This window comes from Arachis ipaensis, chromosome B5 (assembly GCF_059453495.1).
Source record: "Arachis ipaensis isolate K30076 ecotype BB chromosome B5, ASM5945349v1, whole genome shotgun sequence".
Taxonomy (NCBI): domain Eukaryota; kingdom Viridiplantae; phylum Streptophyta; class Magnoliopsida; order Fabales; family Fabaceae; genus Arachis; species Arachis ipaensis.
The window spans coordinates 69,125,253-69,138,238 of NC_142440.1; the positions used below are offsets into that span (position 1 = coordinate 69,125,253).

The window sequence follows — 12,986 nt, forward strand, 5'->3', positions numbered from 1 at the left end:
AAGAAGTTGCTTGCTGAGATGACTGAAACTGGTGGTTATTAAAATTATTCTGTTGAAAACCACCCTGAGAATTATTATTAAAATTCTGTGGCCTCTGAGGTTTCTCTCTCCACCCTAAATTTGGGTGATTTCTCCACCCCTGATTATAGTTCTTGGCATACGGATCATTATTTGGGTTTCTAGGTCCACTCCCCATGTAATTGACCTGTTCAGAAGAAGATTGAGCATAATTATAATTTTCATTTTGCATAAAGTTACCTGTCATGTCATAAGGGACCACTTGAAGTGTATTCTGGGTGTTGACAGCTGAAACTTGCATTCCACTCAACCGTTGGGTAATTAGATTTATTTGCTAAGACAAAAGTTTGTTCTGAGCAAGAAGAGCATCAACAGCTTCCACTTCCAAAACGCCTATCTTCTGAGGGGTCTCAGAGTTCACCGGATTCCTGTTGGAGGAATATAAGTATTGGTTGTTAGCAACCAACTCAATAAGCTCACTAGTCTCCTCCGGTGTCTTCTTCATGTGCAAAGAACCACCTGCAGAATTATCTAAGCGCATCTTGGACATTTCATATAAGCCCTCATAAAAGATATCCAACTGAGTCCATCTAGAGAACATGTCCGGAGGGCATTGCCTAGTCAGTAGCTTGAATCTCTCCCAAGCTTCATAAAGAGTCTCACCATCTTTCTGTCTGAAAGTTTGAACCTTCACCCTTAACTTAGTCAGCTTTTGAGGTGGGAAAAATTTAGTCAGAAATCCAGTGACAACCTTGTCCCAAATATCCAGACTCTCCTTGAGTTGAGAATCTAACCACAGCTTTGCTCTACCCTTCACAGCAAATGGGAAGAACATGAGTTTGTATACCTCAGAATTCACTCCATTGGTCTTCATTGTATCACAAATTTGTAGAAAATCAGAGATAAATTGATTTGGTTCTTCCTGAGGGAGCCCATGATATTGGCAATTCTGCTGCACTAGAGTGACCAGCTGTAGCTTCAACTCAAAGTTGTTTGCAGCTATAGGAGGCACCACAATACTTTTTCCATAAAGGTTTGCATTGGGAGTAGTGAAAGAGCCAAGCACTCTTCTAGATTGTTCATTCCCATTCGGATTTGCGATATTGGCATTAACAGCATTATTATGATCCATAGTGGACTTTGCAGCCTTGTAAAGTCTTGCTTGTTGTAAACGCCACCTCAAAGTCCTTTCAAGTTCAGGATCAAAGTCTAACAGTAGTTCCTTGTCCCTGTTCCTGTTCATAAAAAGACAGAAGACAAGAAAAGATGGGACTCTCTACGTCAGAGTGTAGAGAATTCCCAGTGAAGTAACCTGTGTAAAATAAATAAAATAAAGCAACTAAATAAATAAAAAAATTAAAACTTTCGATTTTTTTTCTTTTTAAAAAAATATAAATAGGTAAATTAAAATAAAATTACTAGGTAACCCCAAACTTAATTTCAGAACTTAAAAAGAAATAGTTGAACAAAATTTCGATAATTTAAAGCTTGAAATTTAAATTAGATTAATAAAATATGAAAAATAAAAATAATAAAGGAAAATAAAATAAAAAAAGGAAAAAAATGAACTAAAATAAAAAAAAAAGAAACGAAAATAGGGTTGGGTAAACGAAAAGGATGAGAAAAAAATCAAAGAAAAAAATGAAAAATAAAAATTAATAATACTAAAATAAAACTAATTAAAAGAAAAAGGGTAAAGTATACTTTTTGTCCCTGAATTTTGACAAAAATTTCAAAAATACTCCTAAATTTTATTTTGTTTCAATTTTGTCCCAGAAGTTTTCGATTTGCATCAAATATACTCTTAACGGCTAATTTTTCAAAAAGTTTAAGGCCAATTCAACAACAATTTCATAAGAACAACCCTCAACACAAGCAAATCAAGCATAATTTTCATGCATTATTGTTAGATTGGTCTTAAATTTTTTGAAAATTTAGCCATTAGGGATATATTTGATGCAAATCGAAAACTTTTGGGACAAAATTGAAACAAAATAAAATTTAGGGATATTTTTGAAATTTTTGTCAAACATTAGGGACAAAAAATATAGTTTACCCAAAGAAAAATTATCTCATCTAAGCAATCAAACAACGAATAGTTGTCAATCACAGTCAATCCCCGGCAACAATGCCAAAAACTTGGTGCGGGATTTATAACCCACAAACTAACCGGCAAGTGCACCGGGTCGTACCAAGTAGTACCTCAAGTGAATGAGGGTCAATCCCACGAGGATTGGTGGATTAAGCAACAATGGTTAAGTGATTTACTTAGTTAGACAAACAGAAATTAGTGTTTGAAGGTTCAAAAGCATTAACAGTGAATTTAGTAAATCAGAAAGCAAGCAGTAAACAAGTTGTGAATGATATATGGAAAAACAGTTAAGGCTTCAAAGTTATCTATTTTTTGGATTGACTTTTCTTACTAACTATTTTAATCATGAAAGATTTAATTCATGGCAAACTATATGTGATTAAACCCTAATTCCTTAGACCTTTTTAGTCTCCTCTAAAATTCATCAACCGCCAATTTCTTGGTCACTTAATTCCAATTAGAGGGTGAAGTTCAATTCTAGTTATATGCCACAGAAATCCTAATTACTCAAATATAAGAGGATTATATGTCACGTATCCCGTTAACTCCAGATAATTAGAAATTTAGGAGAATATGTTTCAAACTGTTGTTCAAGTAAAGAGCTTTTCCAAGTTATACAAGAACACAATTAGAACAAGGGTCACACTTCCGTTCCACCCAAATTCATAAGATAAAGAATGAAAACAATTCTTGAATCATAAATCAGTACATGAATTAAAATAGAAAAATAATATTATCAATCCATAAAATAGACAGAGCTCCTAACCTTAAGAGTGGAGGTTTAGTTGCTCATAGTGCGGAGAGAAAACTAGGATTCTTAAAACTGTAAAGTGCGGAATGAGGTTGAAGAGAAGAGAAGATTCCGAAGGGCTGATTCTTTTTCCTTTTATATCTAATCCTCATTAATGTAAAATATATTTTCTAAAACTAAAATAATATCTTTTCCTAATTATAAATAAAATAAAATTAAATCAAAATTTATTAAACGTCATGCCCAGCCTTGTATGAGTGCATGGGGACCATTGGATTCGTTCAGGTCCAAGTTGAACTTGGGAATTCTCAAGTTCAGCGTGGGTGATAGCAGTATGCGTCCTTTGGAGCTTTGAATCCACGCTGAACTTGGAAATTCTCAAGTTCAGCTTGGATTGATTGATGCACACATTCCCCTTTTGATTCTTCAAACTGGCGCTGAACTTGAATAACTTCAAGTTTAGCATGGAGTGCTCACACAAAGTGGAAGAAAAGGGTATACTATTATATATCGTTAGAAAGTTCTGAAAGTTAGCTTTCCAATGCCGCTAAAATCACATCAATTGGACCTCTGTAGCTCAAGATATTTTTGTTTGAGTGCAAGGAGGTCTGGGTTCACAGCATCATTTGCTTTCTTCCTTTTCTGCTACAAAACTCCATCAAATCCATCCGAATGCTACCTGAAATAAACAGAAATTACAAACAACTCAAAGTAGAATTCATAGTGACTAAAGGTAATTAAATCTTGATTAAACTCAACAATTTGAATGCAAATTCACTAGGAAAAGATAGAAAGGATGCTCACGCATCAACTGGGCCCAAGTTGGGCCCAAGCCCAACATATATATGCATCCTTTAATGAGCTTTCAGCTTATTATACCCTAATGGAGAGAGGGGAGGCACTGATGGGAAGAGAGAAGAGAAGGGGTGGGGTTTCACTATTCATCCCAACCTTATTTTGATCATATCTTGAGCTACGGAGCTCCGATTGACGAGCCGTTTGTGGCCACGCGAGGGGTGGGATTTTACTATTCACCCCAACCTTATTTTGATCATATCTTGAGCTACGGAGCTCCAATTGATGAGCTATTTACAGCCACGCGAGGCTCTCGTCGAGCTCTTCATTTCTATCTAAGCAAAGCTGGTAAGAAATCGCGTCTCATGCTCCAATTTTCTGCCCTAAGTAAATTCGTGTTTTTATATTTGGTTTTTGAGTAGATTTTGTGATTTTGGTTGTTTAGGGGTGATCTAGCATTGGAATATTATTGGATTTTATCCCTAATCTCTTTGGGTATGGTAAGGTTTCACTAAACCCTTGTGTTTAGTTATTTTGTGAACCTTAGGTTTGATGTTGGTATGTTTTATGATGTTAATTGAGTTTTGGTGTTTGTTGGAGTTGGATTAATGCTTCGGTTCGAGCTTGGTGGCTTCGTTTTGATGTTTGGTGTGTTTTAGGAATTGGCCAAGTTATGGTTTCAGTTTCCTTTATGTAATATGTAATGTTTTGTGAATCTTAGGCTAGTTGACCTTAAGATAGGATTGGATGCTTGGGTGTATGTTTAACTGTATGTGATTTTGGTGATTCGAAGATAAGTTGTGTGGTGGTGATGATAATATAGAGTTTTGGGATGTGGAATATATGAATTTTGATATTGATTGTTGATAATTAATGATTATGAAGATTGATGATGAATATTGTGATTTATTATTGTTTATGAGGATTGTGGAAAAGTGAATGTTGATAATGGTTACTAATGTTGAGATTAATTGAGGAGAAGTATGAATATTGATGTTGATGACAATTGGTGAAGGATGTGAGTTTTATGAGAATAATGTGAGGAGTAAACACTTTGATGAATTTGGGTAATGTTAGATATTATTTGGTGATGATTATTGAGATTGATGAGGTTTTGTTTTGGTTGTTGAGGTTGTTGTTGGTTGATGATGATTATGAGTGTGGATTTATGATTGAATTGGGAATTAGGGATTGGTAGTGATATATGATGTAATGGTTGAGTAATTTAGGTGTGAAATTGAGGAGAATGATATGAAATGGTAAGATGTTGGGTGTGGTAGTGTTTTATGATGATTGAGTAGGTTTGTTTTGGTTTTGAGTTGAGAGTTGGTTAAAATTGAGGTTTTGAGGATTTTGGTAAAAACAGATTTTTGGTGAACTTTGACAGATCATAACTTGAGCATTAGTTTTCAAAAATTGATGGAAATTGCTTTAAATTAAAGTTCATGGAAAAATCTTTATATTGATATAAAGTTTGTAAACATTTGGATTTTGTAGAGGAAGTTATGATCATTCAAAGTTGTGTCAAAATCTGAATTCTGTGCATGCTGCAGAATTTGTGATTTCTGGTTTGTGTGCGCACGCACACCCTGTGAGTTTTTTAACCTGTGTGCACGCACAGCTTTGTGCGTATGCACACACAAGGGAAGGCTCACTGATGGGAGTGCTAGCACGCCCTGTGCGCACACATAACCAACGAAGTTAGGCAAGTTGTGTGCATGCACAGCCCTGCCCCTGTGTGCACACACACGTTGGAAGGTGCACTCTGTTGAGGGTGTTCGCACGCCTTGTGCGGATGAACAGAGTTGGAATTTTTACTACCTGTGCGTACACACACCTTTATACATACGCACACCTTTGAAAACTTTCCTGGGTGTGCGCACGCACACTCCTGTGCGTATGCATGATGAGAGAACTTTTGCGTGGTCTAGAAATTTGCGGATAAATCCTCGTTGCAAGTATAGTTTCTAAACCTTCAAAAGTCCTTTCATACAAACGTTTTGGGTGTCACAAGTAACAAACCCCTTTAAAAATTATTAACCGAGTATTCAAACCTCGGGTCGTCTTCTCAAGGAACTGCAAGGAAGTATGTTCTTATTATTGGCTATAAAGGTTGTAATCAGGGTTTAGAAGGTGAGAAGCAAGTGATTTGAATAACAAGTAAAGTAAATGGCACTTAAAATAAATAAATACTGTAAAGCAAACTTCTGGCAAGGTAAGAGAAATTGGAAGTCCAACTTAGTTATCTCTCTCAACAATAATGAAAGTTGAATCTAAATTCTACTTAGTTAACCTTTGCTAAAACAAAGGAAAGTCAAGGGACTAATTAGTTTGACCTTCGAATCCTATTTATTTCCTAAGAAAAAGTTGGGATTATTGAAGTTCAGTTTAATTAGCAAGATAACGATTATCAATTATGCTGAGTTTGACAACTGTTGAGTTACTGATTTCTTAACCAAGACCAAAAAGGGAAAAGTAAATTGCTGGAATAAAATGTCTTCAGATCAGAAACAATGGTAACACAAATTAAAGAGAAAGCAATCAATAACTGAAATACCTCAAATATCATTAATTTAAATAACAATCTGTAACATGGAATAATTCATAAATTCAATTATAAAAGTAAATAATCAACTCAAGTGCTGGAATAAATAAATAAAAGTGGAAAGGGAAGCTTAAAACAAGAAACATAAAACCTGGATCGAGAGTCACTCTTAAAAACTAAGAGAAGTCCTAAATCCTAATCCTAAGAGAGAGAGAGGAGAGGATCTCCCTCTCAAAACTAAATATAAATCATGGAAAGTAATAAAAATGCGAGCTCTCTTAGAATGGATGCATTCCTCCACTTTATAACCTCTGATCTATGTATTCTGTGCTTGGATTTGGGCCAAAAGGGCTTCAGAAATCGCTGGGGCCGTATTCTGTAAATTATGATACATGGCCTCTATCACGCGTCCGCGTGGGTCACGCGGTCGCGTGATCTGGAGTTTTCCTTGTGGCGCAGTCGTGTCGGTCACGTGTCCGCATCGAATGCGCTATGCTCAAGTCGCGCGGCTGCGTCAGTCATGCGGCCGCGTCGCTGCTTCTTCGCTCCTGGCACGCGATCGCGTCGTCCATGCAATCGCATGGATACTAGTGTCTGCAAAACTCCACTTCGCACTTTCCTTCCATTTTTGTACGTTTCCTTTTCCATCCTTTAAGTCATTCTGCCTTAGAAAATTTGAAACTACTCAACACACTAATCACGGCATCGAATGGAAATAAAGGTAATTAAAATAATTCATTTTAAAGCTTAGGAAACATGTTTTTCACATACATCACATAATAAGGAAGGGAAAGTAAAACCATGCAATTAATATGAATAAGTGGGTAAAGAGTTGATAAAAACCACTCAATTGAGTACAAGATAAACCATAAAATAGTGATTTATCAACCTCCCCACACTTAAACAATAGCATGTCCTCATGCTAAGCTCAAGAGAAGCTATAAAAATGAAGAGGAATGGTAGGATGTATGAAATGCAATCCTATCTATAAGAATGCAACTACATGCAAAATGTTTCTACCTAATTGGTTAAGAGTAAATAAGTTCTCCAAGACAAATACAAACCAATTTCACTAATTCAAATCATACAATAAAAAGCAAATAAACTTGTAAGAAGATAGCTCATGAAAGCAGGGAACATAGACTTAAGCACTGAACCCTTACTGGTAGTGTATATCACTCTAGTCTCTCAAGTGTATAGGGTTAATCACTCTACTCTTCTCTTAATCATGCTTTCTAAACCTTGTTCTTCATCTAACCAATCAACAAATAATTAATGTACCAATGCAAACATCATGAGGTCTTTTCAGGGTTGTAATGGGGTTGAGGTAAAGGTAAGGGTATATATAAGGCTAAGTGAGCTAGTAAAGTGAATCCTTGATTAGTCTAAGATCTCACCTAACATATACATACTTTATACAATTTTAAAATACTTTACCTAACTACCCAAATTTTCCCACTTTTGTATTACATGCTCATGTATCAAACTTATTTTCGAATTTTGTCCCATGTGCATTGATTCTTTTTATTTTGCATTTGGGGTAATATATTTTTTTCATTTTTTTTGTATCCCCTTATTTAATTACTTAATATATTTTTCTTCAATGCACATGGTAATTTAATTATTTTGATTTCACATGAGCATGCTTCCCGAATTTTTAAATAACTTATTCAATTTAATTCCCTACTTTTTCATATCATCCCATGTTCCCATAAAATTTTCCACACTTAAATTTTACACAATATCTATCTTAAGCTAACCAAGGATTCAACTTGGGATTCTTATTTTGTTTTTCTGCTTAAGGCTAGTAATGTGGTTATAAATCAGAAGGGATTTAAAAGCTCAAGGGGGCTAACAAGGGTGATGTAAAAGGTAGGCTAATTTTGGGATAAGTGAGCTAAAATCAAACAATGGCCTCAATCATATGCAAGCATGTAAATACACTAAATATTGGACATATAGAATGGAACAAAGCTAAGATTACAATTATAGAGAAGAAAACACACAAGAATAAAAATATTATGGTTAAATAGTGTAACCATAAGCTCAAAATCTCACAGGTTGTGTGTTCTTTAGCTCAAAAACCATGTTCCAAATACAACTTCAAACAAGTTTTAACACATAAAAATTTTTTCAATTTAAATTAGTGAAATTTTTCAAAGATAGGGTCTTAAAAGAAATTTATTACTTTAACCAAGTAGTAACTAAATGCATCAAATCAAACAAATATGCAATTGTAATAACTAATCTAACAAAGAAAATTTAAACATTGGTGTTGAAACAGAAAGGTACTAACCCATGGAGATCGGTATCGACCTCCCCACACTTAAAGATTGCACCGTCCTCGATGCATGCTGAGATTTGCAGGTGGACGGGTTGTTTCAACTGTTGCTTTTCTCTAAGGATTGTGCAGATGGACTTGTCTGTCTCCCCATGTACGTCTTCCGCTTCCCTTCCAAGTGGCCATCCTGAAAGAAAAAGGGAAGAAGAGTAACCCAGAAATAGAGATAAGAAAATAAAAGAAGTATGGGTGGGTTAATGCCAAATGATAAGGATCTCATTTACATGGAAGCTTCAACATGTAAGTGAGAAAACAATAGAAGCCATGGCATACCAGTGGTGCAAAATTGCAACAATGGAGAAGAGAGTGGGGAAAGAGAGATAATATAAATTCATGTCAATGCAAAAAGTAATACAGGTATAAAAGATTGGCATTGATTTAAATAATATTACCTAACCAGAATAAAATAAGTCATAAGCACCAAGATAAAACCAGAAAAGATATAACAGTTGAATAAGAACATTTGAACACCAATAGAAAAAGAAAAATATGCAATGAATGAAAGTATGCAAATAAATTAAATAAAATAAAATAAAAGATAAGAAGAATAAGAAGGGAAAGAAGGGAAGAAGAAGTAAGTAAGAAAGGAGGGAGGAAAAATTAGGATTAGGAGAGAAAAGATAAGATATTTGGCAAATTAGGATAAGCTGTGCAGCGCAAGCGACGCGGTCGCGGGGAGCACGCGGTCGCGCGGCTTGTGCTTAAGCTGATTGACGCGGTCGCGTCGGTCACGCGGTCGCGTGACCCGTTTTATGCTACTGGCGCGAGGGCAGCCTCGCTCTCGCACAACTCTCTGTTCAAAAATCATTAATTGCCAAATATTGGGTGACGCGATCGCGTGGGGCATGCGATCATGTGACTGGGCACTTAGTAGGATGTGACGCGGCCGTGTGGGGCACGCGGTCGCGTGAGATGGACTGCGCGTCCAGCGCCAGTCCAGCACCACTCTAGCACAACTTTCGGCTGTGCATCATTATTACGTCGAAATCCTGGTCACGCGGCCGCGTGGGACACGCGGTCGCGTGGGAGGCCATTATTCCCATATGACGCGGTCGCGTGGGACGATTTGTGCCGTTGGCACGGCTCCAGCGCTGCTCCTGCGTAACTTTCTGTTTCATTATTCTCTCCCAATACCTGCGATTTTTTTTTTAATTGAAATATGCATAATGCAATGATTAATGTGGATGCTATGCATGATCCCAGGTTTAATAAAATAAAATAAAACTCAAAAACAAAACTAAATAAAATTAAAAGTGTAAAAGGAACGATCATACTATGGTGGGTTGTCTCCCACCTAGCACTTTTGGTTAAAGTCCTTAAGTTGGACATTGGAAGGGCTTCCTGTTATGGTGGCTTGTGTTTAAATTCATCCAGAAATCTCCACCAATGCTTGGAATGCCAATAGCCTCCGGGGTCCCAAACTAGGCATGTAAAGCTTCTGAGCAGCTTCAAACAAATTTTTAGGCTCCCGGGGTGACGAATGTCAGAATAGATTCTAGGATCCCAAGCTTTGCTATTAAATCCGCCTCCATCTTGATCTATATGTTTCCATCCGGGCGGTTTAAAAAGTAGAATCTCACCATGGTGACCAAACGTTCTCTGTGATTCATGCAATTGAGCATGATACCAATCTGTGTAATTTGAGGTGAAGCATGGAACCTTATTGAACCTTGTGCACCAGCTCTGAGTACGAGCTATTTCCCTCTTACTCTTAAAGCTGCAAAGAGCTCTAAGCTGGCCATCTGTTTCAAGCAAACCATATTCAAGTGAATAAGTAAAGTTATAGGTTAAGGATTGTACCCACTTGAAGCTTGTATTAGGTGGTAATGGCCTTGGGGTAGTTGTTTCTGGCAGTTCTGTAAGTTCTACTCCCTTGTGCTCTTTTGTGAATTCCTCCACTTCCTTGCAAGGTTCTACAATTGTATCTGTGTCCTGGTCAAAGTCTTCTATGTCTTCCTCATCACTTGAGTCATAGATTGGAGGTTGAGAGAAATCTACATCCGCATCGTCTTCATATTCACTTGGGGAAGATTCTTCGACCTCAGAGAATTCACTTGCGGATACCAGTTCATTACTAAGAGAATTTGACTTGTGACTATCATCATCAAGGGAATTTGTGTCCTGGGTTATTCCGTCTGATTCTTCATAAACGACTTGCCTTGGGGATTGTGCAATATCCTCCTTAGCATCAACTGTAGCGTCCTTGACGGAGTTCTCCTCAGTTTTGGATTCCCATAGAGGTTCAGCATCTCCTAGATCTTCAACCAACTCTTCTTCTTAAACAATGACAGCTTCTTCTACTTGTTCTAGTACGAATTCATTCTCTGTCTTATCCACTGGAGTTTCTGGTGTCTCCTTCATGCTACGCTCTTCGTTAGACTGTTCACTAGGGGCTGTGGCTGATCCTTGTGTATTTGAGCACCTGGAAACCCATTGAATTACTACTTGCTCCAGTTGTCGAATGGTTGTTTGAAATTTATTTACTGTTTCCTTTAGGCGAACCTCTGCTTCTCGGGTTGCCGGACTTGGGCATGATACAAAAGAAAGTGGTGGTGATTGGGAGTGATTGGATCGGTACTGGGGTAAGGAAGGATCATATGGTGGCGAATGGTGAAGAGAAGCTTGTGAGTGTGGTGGTTCGAGGTTATGTTGAAAGGATAGTTTATATGCACGGGGTGGGGCTTGTTGGTAGTTACAAGGTTGTCCACCATATCGTTCAGCTGGGTATGCACAGTAGAATGGTCTTTGTCCAGGATATCTCGGAGGGTGTTGCTGCCTAAAGGGTTGATTGGATCCTCTTGGCTCCATCCATCCTTGATTGGTCTGACCTTGATGCATATTCCTGCTGTAACTTCTATTTCCTTCAACAAAGTTAGAACCAAACTCAAAGCGAGAGGGCTGAGAATTCATGGTAGCAAATGAAAAATAAAAGGGAAAAACAGAAATAAATAAACAAGTAAAAGAAAAATATTTACAATAACCAATAATAAGGCACACGTTAGCAGTTCCCCGGCAACGGCGCCATTTTGATGAGAGAACTTTTGCGTGGTCTAGAAATTTGCGGATAAATCCTCGTTGCAAGTATAGTTTCTAAACCTTCAAAAGTCCTTTCATACAAACGTTTTGGGTGTCACAAGTAACAAACCCCTTTAAAAATTGTTAACCGAGTATTCAAACCTCGGGTCGTCTTCTCAAGGAACTGCAAGGAAGTATGTTCTTATTATTGGCTATAAAGGTTGTAATCGGGGTTTAAAAGGTGAGAAGCAAGTGATTTGAATAACAAGTAAAGTAAATGGCACTTAAAATAAATAAATACTGTAAAGCAAACTTCTGGCAAGGTAAGAGAAATTGGAAGTCCAACTTAGTTATCTCTCTCAACAATAATGAAAGTTGAATCTAAATTCCACTTAGTTAACCTTTGCTAAAACAAAGGAAAGTCAAGGGACTAATTAGTTTGACCTTCGAATCCTGTTTATTTCCTAAGAAAAAGTTGGGATTATTGAAGTTCAGTTCAATTAGCAAGATAACGATTATCAATTATGCTGAGTTTGACAACTGTTGAGTTACTGATTTCTTAACCAAGACCAAAAAGGGAAAAAGTAAATTGCTGGAATAAAATGTCTTTAGATCAGAAACAATGGTAACACAAATTAAAGAGAAAGCAATCAATAACTGAAATACCTCAAATATCATTAATTTAAATAACAATCTGTGACATGGAATAATTCATAAATTCAATTATAAAAGTAAATAATCAACTCAAGTGCTGGAATAAATAAATAAAAGTGGAAAGGGAAGCTTAAAACAAGAAACATAAAACCTGGATCGAGAGTCACTCTTAAAAACTAAGAGAAGTCCTAAATCCTAATCCTAAGAGAGAGAGAGGAGAGGATCTCCCTCTCAAAACTAAATCTAAATCATGGAAAGTAATAAAAATGCGAGCTCTCTTAGAATGGATGCATTCCTCCACTTTATAACCTCTGATCTATGTATTCTGTGCTTGGATCTGGGCCAAAAGGGCTTCAGAAATTGATGGGGGCGTATTCTGTAAATTCTGATATGTGGCCTCTGTCACGTGTCTGCGTGGGTCACGCGATTGCGTGATCTAGAGTTTTCCTTGTGGCGCGGTCGCGTCGGTCACGCGTCCGCATCGAATGCGCTATGCTCAAGTCGCGCGGCCGCGTCAGTCATGCGGCCGCGTCGCTGCTTCTTCGCTCCTGGCACGCGATTGCGTCGTCCATGCGATCGCATAGATACCAGTTTCTGCAAAACTCCGCTTCGCACTTTCCTTCTATTTTTGTATGTTTTCTTTTCCATCCTTTAAGTCATTCTGCCTTAGAAAATCTGAAACTACTCAACACACTAATCACGGCATCGAATGGAAATAAAGGTAATTAAAATAATTCGTTTTAAAGCTTAGAAAACATGTTTTTCACATACATCA

At 37.2% G+C, this 12,986-nt stretch overlaps 1 non-coding gene across 1 annotated transcript; it reads left to right on the top strand.

Moving 5' to 3' along the window:
* The first annotated feature begins 614 nt into the window (after positions 1-614).
* Positions 615-721, top strand: LOC148564540 (small nucleolar RNA R71). The gene has a single exon (XR_015884600.1). It is a non-coding gene; the product is annotated as a small nucleolar RNA R71 (small nucleolar RNA).
* Positions 722-12,986: the final 12,265 nt, after the last annotated feature.